The sequence below is a fragment of the Gadus macrocephalus genome, chromosome 16, assembly GCF_031168955.1.
Source record: "Gadus macrocephalus chromosome 16, ASM3116895v1".
NCBI classification, from domain to species: Eukaryota; Metazoa; Chordata; class Actinopteri; order Gadiformes; family Gadidae; genus Gadus; species Gadus macrocephalus.
In genome coordinates, this window is record NC_082397.1 from 6,746,158 (window position 1) to 6,769,634 (window position 23,477).

The 23,477-nt window shown below is 45.1% G+C and overlaps 5 non-coding genes and 2 pseudogenes across 5 annotated transcripts; 2 read left to right on the top strand and 5 right to left on the bottom strand.

The window, feature by feature from the left end:
• The first annotated feature begins 541 nt into the window (after positions 1-541).
• LOC132475366 (U1 spliceosomal RNA) lies at positions 542-705 on the top strand. The gene has a single exon (XR_009529876.1). It is a non-coding gene; the product is annotated as a U1 spliceosomal RNA (small nuclear RNA).
• Positions 706-1,325: 620 nt separating this feature from the next.
• On the top strand, positions 1,326-1,489 carry LOC132475367 (U1 spliceosomal RNA). The gene has a single exon (XR_009529877.1). It is a non-coding gene; the product is annotated as a U1 spliceosomal RNA (small nuclear RNA).
• Positions 1,490-9,919: 8,430 nt separating this feature from the next.
• On the bottom strand, positions 9,920-10,054 carry LOC132475370 (U1 spliceosomal RNA; annotated as a pseudogene).
• Positions 10,055-10,613: 559 nt separating this feature from the next.
• On the bottom strand, positions 10,614-10,777 carry LOC132475360 (U1 spliceosomal RNA). The gene has a single exon (XR_009529871.1). It is a non-coding gene; the product is annotated as a U1 spliceosomal RNA (small nuclear RNA).
• A 1,410-nt stretch (positions 10,778-12,187) lies between these two features.
• LOC132475361 (U1 spliceosomal RNA) lies at positions 12,188-12,351 on the bottom strand. Its single transcript, XR_009529872.1, has one exon. It is a non-coding gene; the product is annotated as a U1 spliceosomal RNA (small nuclear RNA).
• Positions 12,352-14,611: 2,260 nt separating this feature from the next.
• Positions 14,612-14,748, bottom strand: LOC132475371 (U1 spliceosomal RNA; annotated as a pseudogene).
• Positions 14,749-18,504: 3,756 nt separating this feature from the next.
• On the bottom strand, positions 18,505-18,668 carry LOC132475368 (U1 spliceosomal RNA). The gene has a single exon (XR_009529878.1). It is a non-coding gene; the product is annotated as a U1 spliceosomal RNA (small nuclear RNA).
• Positions 18,669-23,477: the final 4,809 nt, after the last annotated feature.

A 23,477-nucleotide genomic window follows, 5' to 3' on the forward strand; every position in this document is an offset into this window, starting at 1 on the left:
TATTTTAACTAATATACTTGTTAAATGTGCAACACTCTCAGCCAATCAAACGGACATAATGACCGGTCAAGAGTGTGTAGGGTCAGTAGCCTATCACAACGCTCCAGTGCCTGCAGCTACACAGACGCTCAAACAGTGCACTGCCGTTTCGCTCTTCCTGTGTCCTTCGAGAATGTGAGAATGTAGAAAGCGTAATTTGCTGGAAGTGGGGGATTGAGTGTGAGATTCATCCTGACATTTGTTTAAATGGCCTCACATTCCAGTTACAAGTCTACGAAGAGGACGACGTGTGCGCGGGTCACAAGGCCACGATTGTCGCGTTGCACGATGGGAAGACAACACAGTTATAGAAAACATTGTCTTCCAGTTTGACTTGTCCTGTTGACTTGGTTTATCTTTTTAAATTAACCTCAAAGTTCATTTGTGGTAAAAGGCGAAATGATTTTTAACTATTATGGCATGGCAGTCGAAATGCTATGCAACCCGTCACTCACATGAGCACACGTGGGAGTGTGTGGACCGCCCTGCCCGTGTACAACTCATACTTACCTGGCAAGGGAGATACCATGATCAACAAGGTGGTTCACCCATAGCGAGGCTCAGCCATTGCACTTCGGCTGTGCTGACCCGTGCGAATTCCCCAAATGTGGGAATCTCGATTGCATAATTTGTGGTAGTGGGGGACTGCGTTCGCGCTCTCCCCTGATAAGGATGTAAAAAAACAAAATATTGTGTGTGAGATCGGCGTATCTGTGTGCGCTATTAACAAACAGCGATTCTTTTTGTGAAACGCTCCTGAACGTATTCTCCAAATGTGCAACACTCTCAGCCAAGCAAACGGTCATAATTATCGGTCAAGAGTGTGTAGAGTCAGTAGCCTATCACAACGCTCCAGTGTCTGCAGCTACACAGACGCTCAAACAGTGCACTGCCGTTTCGCTCTTCCTGTGTCCTTCGAGAATGTGAGAATGTAGAATGCTTATTTGCTGGAAGTGGGGGATTGAGTGTGAGATTCATCCTGACATTTGTTAAAATGGCCTCCCATTCCAGTTACACGTCTACGAAGAGGACGACGTGTGTGCGGGTCACAAGGCCACGATTGTCGCGTTGCACGATGGGAAGACAACAGTTATAGAAAACATTGTCTTCCAGTTTGACTTGTCCTGCTGACTTGGTTGATCTTTTTAAATTAACCTCAAAGTTCATTTGTGGTAAAAGGCGAAATGATTTTAACTATTATGGCATGGCAGTCGAAATGCTATGCAACCCGTCACTCACATGAGCACACGTGGGAGTGTGTCGACCGCCCTGCCCGTGTACAACTCATACTTACCTGGCAAGGGAGATACCATGATCAACAAGGTGGTTCACCCATAGCGAGGCTCAACCATTGCACTTCGGCTGTGCTGACCCGTGCGAATTCCCCAAATGTGGGAATCTCGATTGCATAATTTGTGGTAGTGGGGGACTGCGTTCGCGCTCTCCCCTGATAAGGATGTAAAAATAACAAAATATTATGTGTGAGATCGGCGTATCTGTGTGCGCTATTCACAAACAGCGATTCTTTTTGTGAAACGCTCCTGAACGTATTCTCCAAATGTGAAACACTCTCAGCCAATCAAACGGTCATAATTATCGGTCAAGAGTGTGTAGAGTCAGTAGCCTATCACAACGCTCCAGTGTCTGCAGCTACACAGACGCTCAAACAGTGCACTGCCGTTTCGCTCTTCCTGTGTCCTTCGAGAATGTGAGAATGTAGAATGCTTATTTGCTGGAAGTGGGGGATTGAGTGTGAGATTCATCCTGACATTTGCTTAAATGGCCTCCCATTCCAGTTACACGTCTACGAAGAGGACAGCCAGGCGAGTGCATAGCCGTTGGAAGTGTAGACAACGGCGGCCGCCCATTGGCTCGGAGTCTACACTTGTCTACACTTGCCGGCCGCTCATTGGCCAGGAGTCTACACTCTCCTCCGAAGTGTAGACAATGGCGGCCTCCCATTGGCGCGGAGTCTACAGTTCCCTAGAGCCCTCCCCCTCCCCGACGTTGGCACTTGACGCACTCCGAGCGAGTTCAGCCGAATGGAAAAAGTTAAAAAGTCACCACCGTTTCACCCGGTAAGAGTCGCATTCCTACTAATATTACTAGCTAATATGTTCGGCTTGTGCTTCTCGTTCCCACCGAGTGCTTTTCATTCATCATATCTGTCGTACCTAGCTTATTAATGTATTTTTGCCCCTTTTTTCATCCCACTCACTGCGGAGGCTACTTTGCCCTAATACAACCAGTCTCGTTCGCTTCATGTCAACAACTTAGCCAACTTAGCTATGTTTTTTAATGTGGGTTTATTAAATGACTTTTTCCGTGAATGAACTTGTTTATCTTTGGGTTTATTTATATGTTAATGTGCTGCCGACGGCCATTCGGCCTCATTTACATAGCCAAACTCCGAGTCCGCCAGCGAGCGGAGTTTGGCCTACTCTCGAGACATTTTGCTTAGTTACTGTTAAAAAGTATATCTATAAATGTAGGTTGAAAGTGTCCCCGTTAATGTACTACTATCGTATATTGATTCAATGTTACGGTCGATCCGCAAATCAGTGCCCCGACGCCGGCCAACCCTGTCCGTTCAAATTTGACCCATATTTGTCATTAATTTCTCTTATAAAGCTATCATACCTACCTTGACTTAAACTTGCCAATATTACATCAATATGTAGCCCACACGTATATTTATGAATCAGAAGTCGACATAGCCATAGCAGCCCTCAAAAAAAGGCCAAGAAAAAACACTACAGTCCCCCTAGTGTGGTTGTTGTTGCGCCAATGAATGTAAAGAAAAACATGGGCTACATTTTGACGTTGATATTTTGTTTCTATGAACTTTAATAGGCAACACATTAGCTGTATTTGAGGATGGATTCCGAAGCAGCGACCCATTCAGCAGGTTAGTTTATAACATGCATGTTTTGTCTGTATGGTTATAACATGCATACTTCCATTGTCTATACGTTATGTATAGCCAGCAGAATAAACTGCCCAGTGCGTGAAAACACTTGTCATGTTATTATGTCATAATTTACAAATATAGTAGGAAATGAATGCCTGGGGAAAAAGTCCCAAAACACTTTAAACACTTTGGTGAATATTTGTTCAGGTACAGCCAGCAGCAGCAGACCGTCTGCGGACCCATTGCTGCCCGTGCTGCCCGTTCTGGACCCCACTGTGCCCCTGGACAGGCAGCAATGGGTCCTGAAGGCAACCAAAGAGGCCAGGGCCTTTCACAGGCCCAAAGGCTTCCAAGCCAGCGCCGGTCCCAAGGACCTTCAGACGGCTCGTGATGAGGGTAATAAATCTGAATTATTATCCCAGTAGCACGATGGGCATATGAACCATACATATCACTTTACACCTGACCTGACCTGTGTGCTAGAGCTTATGAACTGAATTAGTTAAGAATAACCATTCCAATGTCTTACTCTTCAGCAAAAAGGAGATGCCGGCTCGTTACTACCACCAGGCCCTCAATGAAGCTCTACCTTGGCCAGCTGGTTGTTCCCTTTGGGAAATATGCTGGCCAAAGCTTCATGTGGCTGGTAGCGAATGATGTGGGCTACTTAAAATAGTGAGTATATTTCACTACAGAGAATCACGTTAAGTCGTTATTTCTTACTTTAACGTCATGTTCTGTGTGTTTCAGTCTGCTTGACCGCCATATTGCGGAGAGCCAGGACCCGGGCAGGACAGGAGGAACCAGGGAGAATGACTGGGTGAAGGACTGTCTCCTCCGTTATGTGGAGTTTTTCCCCTCAGTCTCCTGCCACCTGGAGAAAAATGTGGACAGGGCCATTTATGGACAGGGTCGCTTTAAGTCCTTCACCTTTCAGGAGATGTGGCAGTGGTACAGCCTGCACAAGTGCCTTAATGCCGACCCTCAAGCTGGCAGTGCCCAAGAGAGGAAGATGGCAGAGGAGGCTTTCTCTTCTGTTCGCCAGTGGCTTGGAATGAAGGAGGAGGACATCAGCTCCAAGCCACTGAAGCGCTTCAGGAGATTTATTCTCGACAAAGAGAAACAGGTAGGTTGAGGTGTTACTCAAAAGCAGAATGCAGTTCATAAGACAAAACTACTTCACTGTACTTTAACTGTAATTTGTGAAACTCCTCAGAAAGCCCCTGCTGCAGCTGTACCATCTTCGTCCTTGTCTGGTCCTGTCCCAACTGAAACAGTGGTTCCTCCGTCGGCGTCAGTGGTTCCTCCGTCAGCGTCAGCGTCTGCTTCAGTGGCCCCTCCGACAGCAACATCCCCGTCACCTTGGGAGGATGATGCATTGTTATCAGAGGCTCTCGCCACTTTTGAAGGTAAATCAGTTTTTTATTTTATCGATGGCATTCACAGATCAACATTAAGCTCATATAACTGTACATATATTTAATATAAAACTTTAAATCTGTTTAAAATAAAACAGGTTAAAAGGCACACTTTTCAGGATTATTCTTTATTTCTGTTTCAACCCAATATGATCCTTGTGGCTTCCTAAGCTTTTGTCCTCATTTTCTTCCAGCTGACACTGCCATGGCCCCTCCACCAGACCCTCCACAGCAGCCACAGACAGACCCCGTTCCACCATCGCAGGTACAGACATAGTTCATAGATAGGTCACACTAACATACAGGTTTATAGTTATACACTTACTCACTTCCATATATGTTTATACTAATACACTTACTTTTTTGAAGGAACCTCCATCTGGTCCTCGTAAGAGGACGTCAAAGTCTGCGGCACTGCCACAGCCACAGCCAATAGAAGCCACTGTCACGCAGCCTGAGGTAATACATGTACAATACAGCTAAATACGGTTTAATATGTTGATGCAGCAGGAACAGCGTTACAGTCAGAGCACTCAGTGACTGGTACATGACGGTTTTTGTCTCTGTTCTTCCACCAGGTGTCATTTGAGGGCTGGCACAAACAGTGGGAGTCTGGCCCTCAAGGTCTCCCCAGTGCTGACGTGAAGTGGCTGAGGGAGGACGCTGACAGGGGGCTCTTTAAGAACCTCACCATCGCTCGCAGGAAAATTCTGAAGGATGATCGCATTTGGTTCCATCCACCAGAAATTCCTGGAGTGGTGGTGGGGGGAGGAGTGCCCTCTGCAGACGCTTTTTTTAGAAGCCGTGTCTTCTTTTGGAGGCCTGTGGGAGTGTGGGGCTACAGCCTTCGCTGTCCCAGGTCAGGCTGCCCCGGGGAAAAAGCAGCCTTTCTGTACCGCTGTGGGTATGGAAACACAGTGAGGCATATCTGTGACATGACTGGCTGGTACAGCATGCTCACAGAGCTCCTGGCCTGCAACGCGTGCAGGAAGGCTGCAAAGGGCTCTCAGGAGCATTCAATTGGTCGCTTCCTGGCGTGGGATGCTGCTATTTTGAAGCAGCTGACTCCAGCCCACCAAGCTGTGTTCCCTGTGATCCTAACACCAAGGTGAGAGTCTCTTGTTATTTCACAATATTTTGAATCTTAAACAGTTTTACTACAGAGCAAAGTTCCACTGGCGTTACATGATTGTGCTGTAATTTCAGACGCGGTTTGGACAAGCAAGTTGTCCGCCTGATGAGGGATCGGACTGAGGGCAACACCATGGTTAAGGTGTGGAGGCAGGTCCAGGAGGGTCACTGTGAGGAGTACCTGCAGAGAAAGGACATCTACACCACCCTTCTCTGTCAGCTCAGCAGACCTGGAAGCATCATGAGTAAGTCAGATTAGTTTTTTTTTTTTTTTTTCACACACACACCCACACACACTGTATAATATAACAATCCACTTCTCTGCCTCCAGGTGCTCTGGGCCATCATTACCAGAAGCCGCCAACGCGCAGGGAGCTGCCGTCGCCGAGGCTTCTGAGAAAAGCCTACCTCATCTATGAGGCAGAGCACATTGAGGACTACCGGACACAAATCATGTCCACGTTCGGGAAAGTCCTCAAGTATGACTCCACCAGGAAGGTAAATTTAACACAGTGTAAAATGTTTCATTTAACAAGTGTCTCAATGTGCATAATTTAATAATCAATACTTCAATAACTGTATGAGCCAAAGACTGACTAGTTATTGTACTTATGTTTGTAGTATTGCATTTGTTATATTAATAACAGCATTATGTACACATTTAAAGTAGTGGCATATGAGTTTTGAAATATTGTTAGTGCAGATGGGAAGGGTTTTTTGATGGATATGCTGTTTATTATTTAGATTATAATAATCTAGATAAATGATTAATGGAAGGGAGGCAGCTATTGAAAAAGCAGTTTGAATACACCCCTCTGAGTTATTTTTTAATACTTTATTCTATACCAAATGTCTGACTCCCTTTTCTTTGTGTTTTATCCGTCATCAGATCTGCAAGAAGCTTTCAGGTCACGGAAGGGGCACTGCAGAGAGGTGCACCAACGTGGCCAACGAGCTGGGGCAGGTCCTCATGTCGGTGTTCACCTGCGAGGAGTCTCTAACGTGCCTGAAGCCCATGGCTGACGGCCTCATGGAGCGCTACAGGAGAGCAGGAGAGGGCCCTCCTGAGCTGATGTATGTGGACCGTGGCTGCTGCAGGGTGCATGGTGTCTCCTCTTTGGAGCATCTCTTCAGCGACTGGGCGAACAGTGGAACGATGGTGCGGCTGGACATCTTCCACTGGATCAAGCGCTTCGATGCGGCCGTCCGGACAGACCACCATCCTAAATATGCACTGTTTAAGTCTGCGCTCTCTGCAGCTGTCTTCTCCTACAATAAGGATGACATGGCGCTGCTCATCCAGGCCATACGTGCAGGAAACACGACCAGGTATGCCTCACTGACTGACGCGGAGATGATTGAAATCTACGTCAGCAAAGAAGATCTCCGCCACTTTGTCAGGAGGATCACGTTGGGAGCCCAGGAGTCCTTCCTCCGTGTGCAGACAGCCATCAACAGCCTGAAGGGAGCAGCTGGGCTGGATGAGAACCAGGTCCCTCTGTTTAAGGACGCTGCAGCCATCGACCGGGTCTGGGAGAACCAGCAGAAGCACCTGGAGTGCATTCAGGATCCCCCAGGGAGAGACATGTACACTGTCATGAAGGTCGTCACCCGCAACAGTGTGCGCATGCCATACTATACCACCGTGAGAGGAAGCCACAGCCTGGAGGGGATCCACTTCTTCCTGCCCCGGATGATCCCAGGGCCCCACTGTGCTGCCGTCCCCTTCCAGGTATACCTCCTCAGTGGCATCGCACGCTGGAACTCTGACCGGGAGTCAGGCAGCGTTAAAGGCCAGAAGGGCAGAAAAAATCTAGTGTACATGTCTCCCCTGATAGATCGGCTTAACAAGCGGTGCCAAGACCTGTTTGGCGAGGTGGAGGAGATCAACTTCAGGCCTCCAGTTCCTGCTGGTGAGGAGCCCATTGGGCTGGAGTACCTCTTTGCCCAATCTTCCCAGCCCTTCAGCGCTTCTGAGCATTACGCTCAAACCAGAGAAACGCTTCAGACTGTGGAGGATGAAGACGATGAAGAGGAGGTTGCTGCCGACACAGAGGAGTCCACGCAAGATGATGTGGGCTACGCCACAGACGCTGAGAGCGATGACCTGGCTCCGCTGAAGAGGAATCTGGTTCTCACAGACCAGGTGGTGGCTTCGGAGCACGACCCTTGTGTGGAGGATGTGTGCGGCCCCAATCATCTCCCTGGGTACCAGCATGTGGAAGAGCTGAGCAGCATTCTCGTTGAAATTGCGTTGGAGGAGGGAAAGCTTGCTCTTAGTGACTCTTCAAGAGAGAGAGTAGTCAGCGCCTGGAACAAGCTTGACCTCCACGACCGCAGCATCCAACAATTTGACAGCCTCTACTCTGCACGCTGGGGGAACGCTCTGTTTGGCCGCACCAACGGAGATCCGGCCGAGGCCTCTTTGGTGCAGAAGCTGAAGTTTAACAAGCGCTTCTCTCCCGCCCACCTGCTTGACTCCAGGAAGAACCGGCTGTTGAACAGCTCTGGCTTCACCCGGACTGCAGGAAAAAGGCTTGCGGCTCCCCTCTCAAGCACCAGATCACCACACTCTACCAGCGGGTGCAACAGAGAGTGACCGTGGATGACGCTGAACTCAGCAAACTAGGGATTCCCATCCTGAAAATGAACAACAAATCTGTTGCCGAGTTCATAAGGAGACAGGAAGCCTTCTCAGCCACAAACGTGACGGATCGAGGTTTGTCTATCCTCCAGCGTCCGCAGAGCATCACCAGCACCAGCCTACCTCCCGCTGCAGAGCTCCCGGATGAGAGGCCGCACACCAGCCGACCTCAAGTGCAGTATGAGGTCACTCCATCTCTGGCTGGCACGCGGAAACGCAAAGTGCCGCATGACAACCTAACGTCTGCACCCCAACCTCAGCCATCAATAGCGGCAGCGACAGCGACGGTCACCACGGCAGCAGGACTCCAGCCCCAGCCCGTGTTCCCGTCACTCCATAGACCAGCTCTTCCCCCCCAGCTGCTGCCGCCGCCTGTTTTCCTGCCGCCTCCCGCACTGCCACAAGCCAGATCTACTCTGTACAAGTGGAAAAAAACAGAGCTGGGCGCTACACGGCCCCAGAGCACAGTACAAAAGCACACATGCACACTTTGTGGCCAGTCCACTCAAGGACACATAAAATACAGGAAAAAAACATACTGTCAGCAATCCCAATTATCTACTTCCAAAGGCCTCACTGGAAAGACTTTTGAAAATATCAGACTTCCATATGGCAGTGGACGAGCTTCTGGCCTCTCAGTCCCAGGCCCCTTAGAGCAGCGCTCGAATGCTCTGACACTGGGCTCTTTGTATATATTATATATATTAATATTTGACAGACACAATCATTCGTTTTGTATTATATTTCACTATGCACCTTATTTCTCACTGTTTGAATTTTATATTTTAGAGGTGTTTTTACTGTTGTGCTTGCTGTGTTCTTTGTATATATTTAGCAGATGCAATCATTCTTTTTCCAGTTCATGACATATCTTTATGCACCTTCTTGGAAACTACTTACTACTTACTTCCTTAATTCCGTAAAAAAGTTTTTGGTCCGCCTTTTTAAGTCTTCCCACCACTCTCCGACTGACTGGAATAAAAACTGTAGTGAAATCCATCTTTTTAACTTGTCCTTTAGTCTTTCTACAAATTTTTGATATTTGAGTAATGAAACATTTAATTTCCACCTGCCCACCTGCCCAAGACACAGCAGCTTGGGCCAGAGTGCTGGGTCATCCACAAGAGACATGTCATTAGCATCGCTGCTGGCTGAGCCAGAGCCACTTGGAATGAAAGGAGCAGTAACGTGACAGCAAACGACGTTGACGGCTGCTCTTGATCCGCCGACGGTCCCGCTGCCACTGCGGTGGCTGTAAAAAAGCTGGATAGCTTTGGCAGCTTTGAAAGAAAGTCCTGCCTTTGGTCTTTCTTCTTTTTTTTATTTGACCCGCTTTCGTACGATCGCTTCATGTTTCACTCGATTTCTCTCTCTTTCTCTTACCGCTTACTGTTTTGAATTTGACATCATCCACATACGCGTGATGACCGTGATGCACGTAACATGGAATAGTTCATGTAGTGCAGACTGAAGGGGGGTGCACACGGAAAGATCTTCAAAACATGAGTAATTAGACATCCCAATGCTACTATTGTGAAGAGATTTTTATGAATATAATAAATATGGGGACAAAATATATGCATTGGGGCATTTTGGGGGCCCAAAAACCTTCTATGGGGCCCGGGGCTCCAGGCAAATGCCTGGTTTGCCTAATAGTACGGCCCGCCACTGGGTGGATATCATTATGCCTTTAGTAAACCAATCACGAGTCCGCTACAGAGAATTTTGAGGGATATATTACATAATCACCAAAATATATATTTTCCACAATATTATCAGGGGAGAGCGCGAACGCAGTCCCCCACTACCACAAATTATGCAGTCGAGATTCCCACATTTGAGGAATTCGCACGGGTCAGCACAGCCGAAGTGCAATGGCTGAGCCTCGCCCTGGGTGAACCAATTCAATTTTTAGGCGTTTATTTAAGTCAGGCACAGAGTTACATTTTACAACATGGTTTCAAGGTCAAAACACATTCAAGGTTAACAAGCAAAATAGTTACATTTCACAGCAAAGTCAACGCATTCAAATGTTAACACAAAATTCTACATAACTCAGTGTTCTCTATTTTCCAGAGTTCCTTACATACCACAATTCCATATCGTTCCTTGTCCCTCCACACATAATCCTTTACCAAGGTTATGCTCAAATTAACGATTGATTCCGCTGAAAACAAAAGGCTCTTGTACACCATTAGGTTACGACACCTCCACATTGACTCTTTTGTGCAATTAATCAAGGCCCACCATCTTTCCCAGCCCTTACCGTCACCACTCTTTATAACCCCATACAGGACATCTGATTCCGTTGGGACTCTAAACAGGTCACCCAGCCATTGCCCCAATAAGCGCCAAACCAATCCAAACTTCTATTTGTGGCCTGTAGGGGCAGTAATGCGCCTTTGCTACGTCTAGGCTGCCAGAACTAGTCGATTCAATAATTAACTTTCTTAATTTTCCACAACAATTTCAGGGGAGAGCGCGAACGCAGTCCCCCACTACCACAAATTATGCAGTCGAGATTCCCACATTTGAGGAATTCGCACGGGTCAGCACAGCCGAAGTGCAATGGCTGAGCCTCGCCCTGGGTGAACCACCTTCTTGATCATGGTGTCTCCCCTGCCAGGTAAGTATGAGTTGTACACGGCGCTCGTGCTGAAGTGATTCTCCCACATAAGAGTCTACGTCATGGTGCTAACATTTTATTGACAACATTACAAAAAACGCCTTGACTGACATATTACAATCGGTCTAATGGTATCCGGCAGAAATAATTCAACCACAGATGACCATTAACGTAATGAATGAAAGTATAACCTGTATCATCCACTGCTGTGTTCTTCTTCTGGGATTTTTCTATAATTAATAGCCTTCATGGGGCAACACTGCCCTCTACAGGAGAATTGAGGAATGTAGTCTAGAATCGAGATGTCCAACATGCACGACCAACAACAATCTTCATTGTTCTTTCTACAAACCAAATGCAATGAAGGCCACCTTTTTGATGAAGATAATGTCCTTGTTATTTTTGTGGTTCTGAATGTCAATTATTAGTTGCAAAACAAGCCACACTGTTATTATGCATCTTATAATTCTTCCTTCTGACTTTCAGTAATTATCTCCTACTACATTGTTGCAGGTATAAAAAATTAGCCCATTGCAAAGAAATACAATTATAAGAACCATGCACAATTTTTGAATTTTTAAAAAAGTTGTAATCACTACAGCCAGTTTTTATTTGTAACATTTACAATAAAATTATTATTTAATATATGAATTGATTGTGTCAAAAGCGCAAAATCAACCACTCCAAACCTGAACACCAGAGAAATGGTCAATTTCAGTAGCATGTGTAGACAGGAAGTAAGGAGGTCTCCAAAAAGTGTTGTCCCGCTATGACCACAGGGGGCGCTATGACTTATAGTCAAACCTATATGTCCATGACCAGCGCCCTGTTTTATTAAAAAAATCTGAAACTTGGCATCTTGGCCTTATTTGACGAGCTGAATCTTTTTGCCATTGGGTCCATCAGGTCCACAGGGATACATTTAGCTGTACATTGAATGTTTTGGAAAATTGAAATCGTCTTGCAAAACAAACCATAAGCCCAAATGATCCACAATTTGTTCCAAATTCTGCTTACCCGACCTTATGGTATTTTGGTTTTGATTTTGTTAAAAATCGCAGAGTTATGGCTGATTTATGCGGAGTTACCCTTATGCAATTGTGAAGTCTGCTGCAGAGAACCCCAGAGGCCTCACATTTGGTGTGTCCATCAAGGTCCTCCCCCGTAGGATAGGTTTTGATAGCTTAAACATTAAGTCTAGGGGGAAAAAACGCTAACCTCAACCATTCCACCCTGAGCAACTCAGGGTGGTCAATGTTGGTACCCGTGTAAAGATCAGATATTCTGTAATAGTGCTACAACACCATTTAATATGCTCTAGTCTAGACAATCCAGCATTCTAAATGTAGCAAAGCGCAGTCAATTGACAAATTCTAGTCGATTCAATAATTAACTTTCTTAATTTTCCACAACAATTTCAGGGGAGAGCGCGAACGCAGTCCCCCACTACCACAAATTATGCAGTCGAGATTCCCACATTTGAGGAATTCGCACGGGTCAGCACAGCCGAAGTGCAATGGCTGAGCCTCGCCCTGGGTGAACCACCTTCTTGATCATGGTGTCTCCCCTGCCAGGTAAGTATGAGTTGTACACGGCGCTCGTGCTGAAGTGATTCTCCCACATAAGAGTCTACGTCATGGTGCTAACATTTTATTGACAACATTACAAAAACGCCTTGACTGACATATTACAATCGGTCTAATGGTATCCGGCAGAAATAATTCAACCACAAATTACCATTAACGTAATGAATGAAAGTATAACCTGTATCATCCACTGCTGTGTTCTTCTTCTGGGATTTTTCTATAATTAATAGCCTTCATGGGGCAACACTGCCCTCTACAGGAGAATTGAGGAATGTAGTCTAGAATCGAGATGTCCAACACGCACGACCAACAACAATCTTCTGTGTTCTTTCTACAAACCAAATGCAATGAAGGACACCTTTATGATGAAGATAATAATAATAATACATTTTATTTATAATGCACTTTATATTCAAGAATCTCAAAGTGCTTCAGAGAAAAAAAAACTATTAAAAGGGGGAACCTCAAAGAAAGTTTAGCTAAATGCTCTTTTAAAGAGATGGGTTTTGAGGTTCCGTTTAAAAAGAGCTGTAGTCTGTGGAGCCCTCAGGTGGTCAGGGAGGGCGTTCCATAGTCTAGGGGCAGCAGCAGAAAAGGCCCGATCACCCATGGTGCACCCATAATGTCCCCGTTATTTTTGTGGTTCTAAATGTCAATTATTAGTTGCAAAAACAAGCCACACTGTTATTATGCATCTTATAATTCTTCCTTCTGACTTTCAGTAATTATCTCCTACTACATTGTTGCAGGTATAAAAAATTAGCCCATTGCAAAGAAATACAATTATAAGAACCGTGCACAATTTTAGAATTTTAAAAAAAGTTTTAATCACTACAGCCGGTTTTTATTTTTTAATATTTACAATAATTTTTTTTTTTAATATATTAATTGATTGCGGCAAAAGCGCAAAATCAACCACTCCAAACCTGAACACCAGAGAAATGTACAGTTTCATTAGCATGTGTAGACAGGAAGTAAGGTCTCCAAAAAGTGTTGAAAATTGAAATCGTCATGCAAAACAAACCAGAAGCCCAAATGATCCTCAATTTGTTCCACTTCCAAAGGCCTCACTGGAAAGACTTTTGAAAATATCACAGACTTCCATATGGCAGTGGACGAGCTTCTGGCCTCTCAGTCCCAGGCCCCTTAGAGCAGCGCTCGAATGCTCTGACACTGGGCTCTTTGTATATATTATATATATTAATATTTGATTATATATATATATATATATATATATATATATTAATACATTAATATATATATATATATATTAATGTATATATATATATATATATATATATATATATATATAAATACATTGCAAAGAAATACAATTATAAGAACCGTGCACAATTTTAGAATTTTAAAAAAAGTTTTAATCACTACAGCCGGTTTTTATTTTTAATATTTACAATAATTTTTTTTTTTAATATATTAATTGATTGCGGCAAAAGCGCAAAATCAACCACTCCAAACCTGAACACCAGAGAAATGCACAGTTTCATTAGCATGTGTAGACAGGAAGTAAGGTCTCCAAAAAGTGTTGAAAATTGAAATCGTCATGCAAAACAAACCAGAAGCCCAAATGATCCTCAATTTGTTCCAAATTCTGCTTGCCCGACCTTATGGTATTTTGGTTTTTATTTTGTTAAAAAAAGCAGAGTTATGGCTGATTTATGCGGAGTTACCCTTATGCAATTGTGAAGACTGCTGCAGAGAACCCCAGAGGCCTCACATTTGGTGTGTCCATCAAGATCCTCCCCCGTAGGTTAGGTTTTGATAGCTTAAAAAATAAGTCTAGTGTGAAAAAACGCTAACCTCAACCATTCCAAACAGGAGCAACTCAGGGTGGTCAATTTTGGTACCCGTGTAAAGATCAGATATTCTGTAGTAGTGGTACAACACCATTTAATATGCTCTAATCTAGACAATCCAGTAGGGGTGTGACGATACACTCAGCTCAGCTCACGAGACGAGACACGATATTGGGTTCATGAGAATGAGACGAGACGAGATTTTAAGAAAACCACGATGACAAAATATATGACTGGGTGTGACGAGGTCTCGTGCCACGAGATCTCGCGAGATTAAACTCAACGATATTACCCGTCGCGTTAAAAATCTGTCTCGCGAGATTTGTGACCAATCCAAACTTCTATTTGTGGCCTGTAGGGGCAGTAATGCGCCTTTCCTACGTCTAGGCTGCCAGAACTAGTCGATCCAATAATTAACTTTCTTAATTTTCCACAATAATTTCAGGGGAGAGCGCGAACGCAGTCCCCCACTACCACAAATTATGCAGTCGAGATTCCCACATTTGAGGAATTCGCACGGGTCAGCACAGCCGAAGTGCAATGGCTGAGCCTCGCCCTGGGTGAACCAATTTCAATTTTTAGGCGTTTATTTAAGTCAGGCACAGAGTTACATTTTACAACATGGTTTCAAGGTCAAAACACATTCAAGGTTAAAAAGCAAAATAGTTACATTTTACAGCAAGGTCAACGCATTCAAATGTTAACACAAAATTCTACATAACTCAGTGTTCTCTATTTTCCAGAGTTCCTTACATACCACAATTCCATATCGTTCCTTGTCCCTCCACACATAATCCTTTACCAAGGTTATGCTCAAATTAACGATTGATTCCGCTGAAAACAAAAGGCTCTTGTACACCATTAGGTTACGACACCTCCACATTGACTCTTTTGTGCAATTAATCAAGGCCCACCATCTTTCCCAGCCCTTACCGTCACCACTCTTTATAACCCCATACAGGACATCTGATTCCGTTGGGACTCTAAACAGGTCACCCAGCCATGGCCCTAATAAGCGCCAAACCCTCCGAGCCACCCCACATGACCACAACAAATGTGAAACATCCTCATCTCCACCACACCCCACCCTGGGACATCTTGCACTCTTAGATGACCCCCGTCTCTTCAGAAAGTCTCGTGTAGGGAGACACCTCTGAACTGCCTGCCAAGCGAGCTCTCTATATGCATTGAACAAAAAAGGTGCATTGACATTTCTCCACACCCTAAGGCAGCTGGTTTCAGCCAGCACGCCAACAGTAACCAGTCTTGACCGTTCGGGGCTCAAACAACTCTCCACAAAGGCTCGGTCTACCCGACCAACATCCCGCCACTTTCCAGACTTTACAAAGGTCACCACCCTTTCATACAGCGGAGGTCTCTTCTCTGCATGAGGTCTTTTTAGGCACGGTCTTAACCCCACTTTCCTTAGGACTTGATGGCCTACCCAGAACATGGCGAAATTTGGCCATAGGCTCCTCCTATTTTCGTTTAGTACTGCCTGCAATATGGGCGTCAGGAATAGAGCCTCCATTTTCTTTGCTAGATCAGGGACATTTTGACCCCCTTTCTGCAATGGCCGATACATTATCTCTCGTCTAATTCTCTCTTGCTGCGCTCCCCACACAAACTGAAAAATGCATCTTCTCAGGGCTGTCATTACATGCTTGGGGGCTGGAATTGTTGCGGCAAGGTAAGTGAGAGAAGCAACAATTTCTGAGTTGATCACCAGTACTTTCCCCGTAAAGGTGAGATTTCTTTGTTCCCATTGGAGCAGTTTACCTTTAATCATTGGTAGTTTTTTCTCCCAATTAATATTTTCCATATTTTGCCCAATCTCTAGTCCAAGAATCTTAATTCTCTCATCCCTTTGGACCAGGCCGTGGTTAAAATTAGGTTCAGGCCAATTAAGATACAAGATTTCACTTTTTGACCTATTGAGTTTGGCACTAGAGGCGGCGGAGAATTGGTCACACCAATATAGCACTTTGAGTATTGACTTATTGTCTGTGCATAATATTGTTAGATCATCCATATACACGGCTAGCTTGGCTTCCTGTCCCCCGCTTCCAGGGACTTGGAGACCATGAATAGAAGGGTCTTCCTTTATAGCCCGAGCCAAGGGCTCCATGGCAAATATAAACAACATAACAGACAATGGGCATCCCTGTCTTACTCCTGAGCAAACTTCAAAGGTGTCAGTGGAGTGACCATTGATAACAACCTTGCTTAAGCAGTCAGTATACAGCAAGTCAATCCAAGCTCTAAGCTGAGGCCCAAAACCAAGTTTAACCAGGACTTTCCTGAGGAAGGTATGGCTAACCTTGTCAAATGCTTTTTCCAAATCTAAGGCGGATATACATAATGGCAGTCTGCGGTCATATGCGTAGAGGTAGGAATCTCTGACTAAGGCAAGACTTTCACTCATGCATCTTCCAGGTATTGCACATGTCTGCTCTTCCCCCACAATCTGCCCAGACACTTGTTGCAGGCGGAAAAAAAGGGCTTTTGCAAGGATCTTTCTGTCTACACCAAGCAAGGTAAGTGGGCGCCAGTTCTTAATGTCTTTTTTTTCTCCTTTTTTGTAAAGCAAGGAGATGATACCTGTTCTTAAGGATAATGGTAGATTATTACTATGCAAACTTTCATTAAACATCTCTAAAAGTGGGTCTTTTAATATATCCCAAAAGGTAACATAAAATTCTTTGGGTAACCCATCAGCTCCTGGGGCCTTATTATCTTGCATGCTCTGTATGGCTTTGGTCAATTCATTTACAGTTAAGTCACTTTCGAGTTCAGAGGCAATACCGACGTTTGGCTTTAAGAAACTCAAGAGGTCTTCCAAGGCATTTATGTCAGTCACCCCTTCTTTATACAATTCAGTATAAAAGGTATGTATTAAAGCAAGGATGTCTTTAGTTTCTGTTTTTTCTATTCCATCCTCATTCAGAATGGATGACATGGTGTTCCTGGGTCTGGCTAATTTCCTAAAGAAGTATCTGGAACATTTTTCGTTATCTTCCATGTGTTTAGTCCTGCTACGCATAAGAAGGCCTTTAGAATCCTCAGCAGTAATAGCCATCATCTCCTTCTTTAGCCTCGCAATCTCTACTGCCACATCAAACCCTGAATGGGCCATCGTATATAAACGCTGTAACTTTGCCTGTTGTTTTTTGTATTTGAAACGCTTTTTCATTGCAATTCTTTTCCCTTCTCGTGTGAAAAAGTTTTTGGTCCGACTTTTTAAGTCTTCCCACCACTCACCGACTGACTGGAATAAAAACTGTAGTGAAATCCATCTTTTTAACTTGTCCTTTAGTCTTTCTACTAATTTTAGATCTTTGAGTAATGAAACATTTAATTTCCAGGGATTTTGGCTTGTATGAGCCTTAACATTGCACCTTATTGTGCAGTCAATTTTTGAATGGTCACTGAAAAAAACTGGGGTAACAGCTGCATCAGAAACTAAAATGTTCTTTGTTGTCAACAGAAAATCAATACGTGAACAAATGGTGCCATTTGACCATGTATAGCCTGGTGTGTTAGGGTTCTTATAGCGAAAGGTATCATTAAGTTTAAAATCCTTGATGAGGTTATTCAACATTTCTGAACTTGAGTCAAGCCTGACCGTAGCAACGGTCATTCTGTCCTTTTTGTCCATAAGACAATTGAAGTCCCCGCCCAGGATCACATCGCTTCCACACACAAGAAGCGGCTGTATTTCTTTAAGAACCTCTAGGCGTTCATTTAGATCAGGTGGACAGTAAACATTGATTATTCTAAATTTTAGCTGGTGCCATTCAACGTCAATGCAAAGCAGTCTTCCACCAATCACTCGTTTGACCCTTTGTATGCAGAAATCTTTACCTTTGAATAAAACCACAACCCCTGACGCTCTGTTCTTGTTGTCCCCTGACCATACAGATTGGCCAAAAGTCCATCTTTGTTCAAATGTCTTGTAATCGTCTCTGTATGGTATATTACATTCTTGGAGTAGAAAGATGTCATGTTTTTCACTATTTAAAAAGGTGAAAGCCGTCAGGCACTTCACAGGGTCATTAAGGCCTCTAGTGTTCAGGGATGAGATGGAGAGGACAGGCATCAGGATAGTGAGGGGGGGGGGGCAAAAACTATATTTTGTCTTTCCTGATCTTTTTTTTACTGCCCAAAATAATTCAATTTTTTTGGTTCAGATTATGATAACAATGGTTGAGTTATGGCCGATGAATGTGAAAATACCATTCTGCCTTTAGTAAACCAAACACGAGTCCGCTACAGAGAGAACTTAAAGGGATATATTACGTAATCACAAAAAATATTTATTTTCCACAATATTATCAGGGGAGAGCGCGAACGCAGTCCCCCACTACCACAAATTATGCAGTCGAGATTCCCACATTTGAGGAATTCGCACCGGTCAGCACAGCCGAAGTGCAATGGCTGAGCCTCGCCCTGGGTGAACCACCTTCTTGATCATGGTGTCTCCCCTGCCAGGTAAGTATGAGTTGCACAAGGCTCTCGTGCTGTACTGATTCTCCCACATATGAGTCTATATCATGGTGCCAACATTTTACTAAAAACAAAACCACAATGCCTGGACTGACAACTGACATTAGTCTGATATCTGTATCCCGAAGATACAATTCAAACATAAATGACCAGTAACATATTGAATAAAGGTCAAACATGTTTCATGCACTGTAGTATTCATCTTCTGGGATTTCCCATAATTTAAAGCCATCATGCGGCATCACTGCCCTCTGCAGGAGCATTGAGGAACAACCATTTTACCCTCATTGTTTTCTACAAACCAAATGCAATGAATGCCACCTTATTGATAAAGATATGGTGCTTATTATTTGTAAAAAAAGAAAGAAAATAATTAAATGCAAACTGTGGAACTACACCGAAATGCACATTTTTCGAATCAGCAGGTCATTCGTTTTTCGAATCAGCAGGTCACAGCATTTTCAAGGCGGTTTCAGTGCTGTGGGCTGAACGGAATCCTGACTGGAATTTTTCAAACAGGTTGTTGTGTTTGAGGTGGTCCTGAAGTTGAGAAGCAACTACCTTTTCTAGCACTTTGGACAGGAAGGCAAGGTTGGAGATAGGCCGGTAGTTGGCTAGGACCTCCGGGTCCAGGGTGGGCTTCTTGAGAAGGGGACGGATGACAGCGACCTTGAGAGCCGGCGAGACACAGCCTGACTGAAGGGAAAGGTTGACAATTTTGGTGATGAGAGGACTGAGAGTGGGGATGTGTAACTTGAGCAGAGCAGTGGGAATGGGGTCCAGGGTCCAGGGTACAGGTACAGGGTTTCATTTTCCTGATGATTTCCTCAACATGGCTCTCCTGAACCTCAGCAAGATGCAGGGGAGACAGCACACTTGCAGATAGGGTGTTGGCGTCAGAGGGAAGCAGAGATGGAGAGCTGGACATCTCAGAGCGAATGCTGTCGACCTTTGATCTGAAAAAGTCGATGAAGCTGTTACATTGCTCTTCTGTAGCTTCAGTTGAGGAGGATGGTTGTGGTTTCAGGAGATGCTTTATGGTGGAAAAAAGCTGTTTAGAGTTTCCCGGGTTTTCATTGATTAGGCTGGAGTAGAACTGTGAGCGAGCATCTTTAAGGGAATTTGAGTAGGCCTTTTGATGCTCACGGAAGGCCAGCTTATGGACTGTGAGCCCAGAGTGCCTGCATCGCCGTTCCAAGACATGCCCAGCTGTTTTCATTTTCCTCAGTTCATGAGTGAACCATGGAGCAGACCGTGAGAAATTAATAATACGTGATTTGACCGGGGCATGGAGATCAAAAACACTGCTCAGTGAGGTATTATAGATCTCCACTAATTCATCCGCTGATGCAGATGCTGGGCAGGTGATGAGCTGGAGATCCATGCTCATAGTGGCTGCGTCAATTCTTTTCCAGTTGCGAAAAGACATTTGACGCCTAAGTGTAGTGGTAGGCAGCATAAAAGTAAAGGCCATTGAGACCACCTTGTGGTCAGATACACCAAGATCGTAGACCTGTATGTTATTGATTAGGGCAGTGTCAGTGATGACCAGATCCAGAGTGTGCCCCTTGGTGTGAGTAGGGACCTCAACATGCTGCTGCAGGCCAAGACACTCAAGCACATTCAGGAAATCTGCTGCAAACAGACAGGAGGGGTTGTCGACATGGATATTAAGATCACCAACAATGACAATGTTTGTTGAGATACTGCAGAGTGAGGTCAGCAGATCACTTATCTCTGGTAAAAAAGATGAGTTTGGCTTTGGAGGACGGTAAATGAGAAGCACTGTCATGGGGTATGGATGTTTGCATTTGAAGGCCAGACATTCCATAGAGGAAAGGTCAGGCATTTGCAGAGGAGATAGTTTTAGTTCGGCCCGGTGTATGATGGCCAGTCCACCACCACGACCAGAGCTGCGGGCTTTCTCCATGTAGTTGTATCCAGGCGGGCATGCTTCATTGAGCACGTAGTAGTCCGCTGGTTTATGCCAGGTTTCAGTTAGGCACATGAAGTCAAGCCTTTTCTCTATAATATGGTCATTTATGAGGAGGGATTTATTTGTGAGGGATTGTGTATTAAACAGCTCCATGGTGATAGGAGACAGAGCTGAGGGTGGAAGTCTCTGCAAGCTCCGTAATACGCGGCGATGCACTCCATATTTTCCACTTTGCCTAGTCTTGGGTATTTTTCTATTAGTTGTCAATGCCGGAATGGGACAGCAGAGGGCGCTAGATGCTGTAAGCTGCAGGGGGATCGTAGTTTCCACAGGAGAGGAGCGGAGGTCAGAGGCAGGAAGTCATTTCTGAGCATGGCGACTGCATCTGCATGTGTCTATGCATGTCACGGTATAGTGGATATTTGCAGCTAGCAGGCGTGAGCCTTTCGCGTTTGGGTGTAATCCATCCCTCAAGTAGAGTGATTGTCTGTTCCAGAAAACATCGAAATTGTCAATAAAGCCCACGTTGGTTTCCCCGCAAGTGTCCCGAAGCCAAGTGTTAAGGCTCAAAAGTCTACTGAAACGCTCGATCCTGCGCCCAATGGTAGGAATTGGACCAGAGACAAATACAGATTTACCACACTGCTTAAGGTAGCTAATGAGAGCACTGAAGTCAGTTTTTGTGAGCTCTGACTGACAACGGGCAGAGTCATTTGACCCGACATGGACGATAATCCTCCGAATTGTAGATGGGAGAGTTGGTAGCATATCCCGGAGCTCAGCCAGGACATCAGTAACCAAGGCGCCTGGCATACAACGCCTGATAACGTTGAAGAAGCGCAAATGTCTAGTGATGGAGTCGCCGATTATCAGAGTGGATGGTGGGAACAGTGGCTGAATGACTGGGATCTTGGGGCCGGTGATACAGTGTGTGGTGGCAGTGGTTCCAGAGGCTCCCTGCAGCGGCTGTTCCACCGAGGGCTGGAGAGGAGAGGCACTGTCGGGCTCCGCCTCAGGAGGCACCGTGGGAAAAGGTGCCGATCGCCTGGAGACTGCCTCCTGCAGCAGTCTTCGCCGGGATGAGGAATATCCATTTTGCTGTTGGCCTGGATGGTAGATGCGGCGACGGACGGATGCTTCACCGGAGGAACCCTTGGACAGCCGTTGGAGATAACTTCAGCCCCCAGGGAGGAATCGACCGGAGGAGCAGCCCCAATCGCCGGGACACTGGCAAGCGTCCAGTGGGAAGTTGCCGGAGGTGATGACTGGGCTGGCGAGGCACGCGGCAGGTCCTGCTGTTCGTCCGACTTGGCCGGTGGAGTGATTGAAGCTTCGACTGCGGCGAGGGCCTCATACCGATTTCCGAGGGGCAGAGCAGGTATGACCGCCCTAGTGTGCCTTCTTCTTCGGTCGCGAACGATGACCTCCATCCAGGGTTGAGGGCCAGGAGTGGAAGAGACAGGTGCTCGGATGCCTGATGGGTCCCAGAGGACCGTGTCCTGGAGGGCTGCACTGAGGGTGGAGATCTGCTTTGATTGATCGGTTGCGAGATCAGTGAAGCTGGAGAGTAAAAGTTCCTTCTCCCGGAGTCTTTCACTGAAACTGGAGAGGATCGCTTCTTTCTTTCGCAGCTCAGCAGAAAGTCTACGGATGTCATCAGTCAGGTAAGCTATCTTGTTTTGGGCGTTTTGCAGGAGGATTGAGTCCTCAGGTGATGTTGTCATTTTATGACATATATAGATATTTCTTTCTCTTTGCACTATGTGTTTTTTCATGTCTCAGTTGACTTTTGTTTTCTCTTATAAATTGTATTATTTTATATTATTGCATTGTTGAAGGGATCCTTAGACTCAGGCATTTCTTTGCTGTTGCTTTAATTGCTGCGAATATGACAAATTCTGCATCGTTAAATTAAATGTATTGAAATTGGGTCCTATATGTAGTCGAATAATAAAATACATTTCTAATTTGGTGCCGTCTTGACCAAGAAAAGGCAGAAAGTGACTTTTTGGTGCTTGTGGATTGAAGACAACAACTCCCACAATGCACCCCGATGCACAGCTTCGCAGGCCACTCCCACTGATCTAGATCTCCACCTATCAGAGACCTTGCGGTTCCATCTACCAAGCTGATACCGCAAGACAGCTTGAAAATCAATTCACACAACATTTCTAGTGAACTCTGGTGAACTCATTAGTGAATTACTCCTCGTTTGTATTTCTTCTGAAATGGTGAACTTTTGCAAGGTGCCGGGATGTTCAAGCAGGACAAGGAAAGGACAAGCAGTAAGTCTTCATCTCCTACCTAGAGATTTGGAGCGTTGCTAACAGTGGCTACGGGCTATCAATCATCCAAAGTTTGGAGAAGACACAGCCATGGAAGCCTTAAAACAAAAGAAGCTTTTCAGTCTCCATTTCAAGCCGGAAGACTTTGAATTCAATGTCCTGGGAATGAAGAGAGCCGCTCTTTTGAACACCGCAATTCCGTCGATATTTACCTTTCCATGTGACGACGAACCGCCTGGGATGTCTGCAAGCAGCGCTAAACGCGTTTGCCTGGAGGTAAGACTCGCTCGACTATATTACTGATAATGATAAAACACACTGATACAGTCGTTTGCAGTATAGCACCACATCTCATAGGAGTTGTATATAAGTTGGCTGTTTGCCAAGTAAATCTGCCTTCTTTCGCATGTTTTTGTCGCATGTTGTTCTAATGTGCCGGCGACTCTAAAACTCGACTCCTCAACAGTGAAAAAGCAAAGTTGGCGATTTAACGTTAGACTAGCTATGTTCTATATACGTTTGCTGTTATCAATGTTTTACGATGTTTCACGTGTGTTAGTTTGATGTTCTTAAAATGTTTA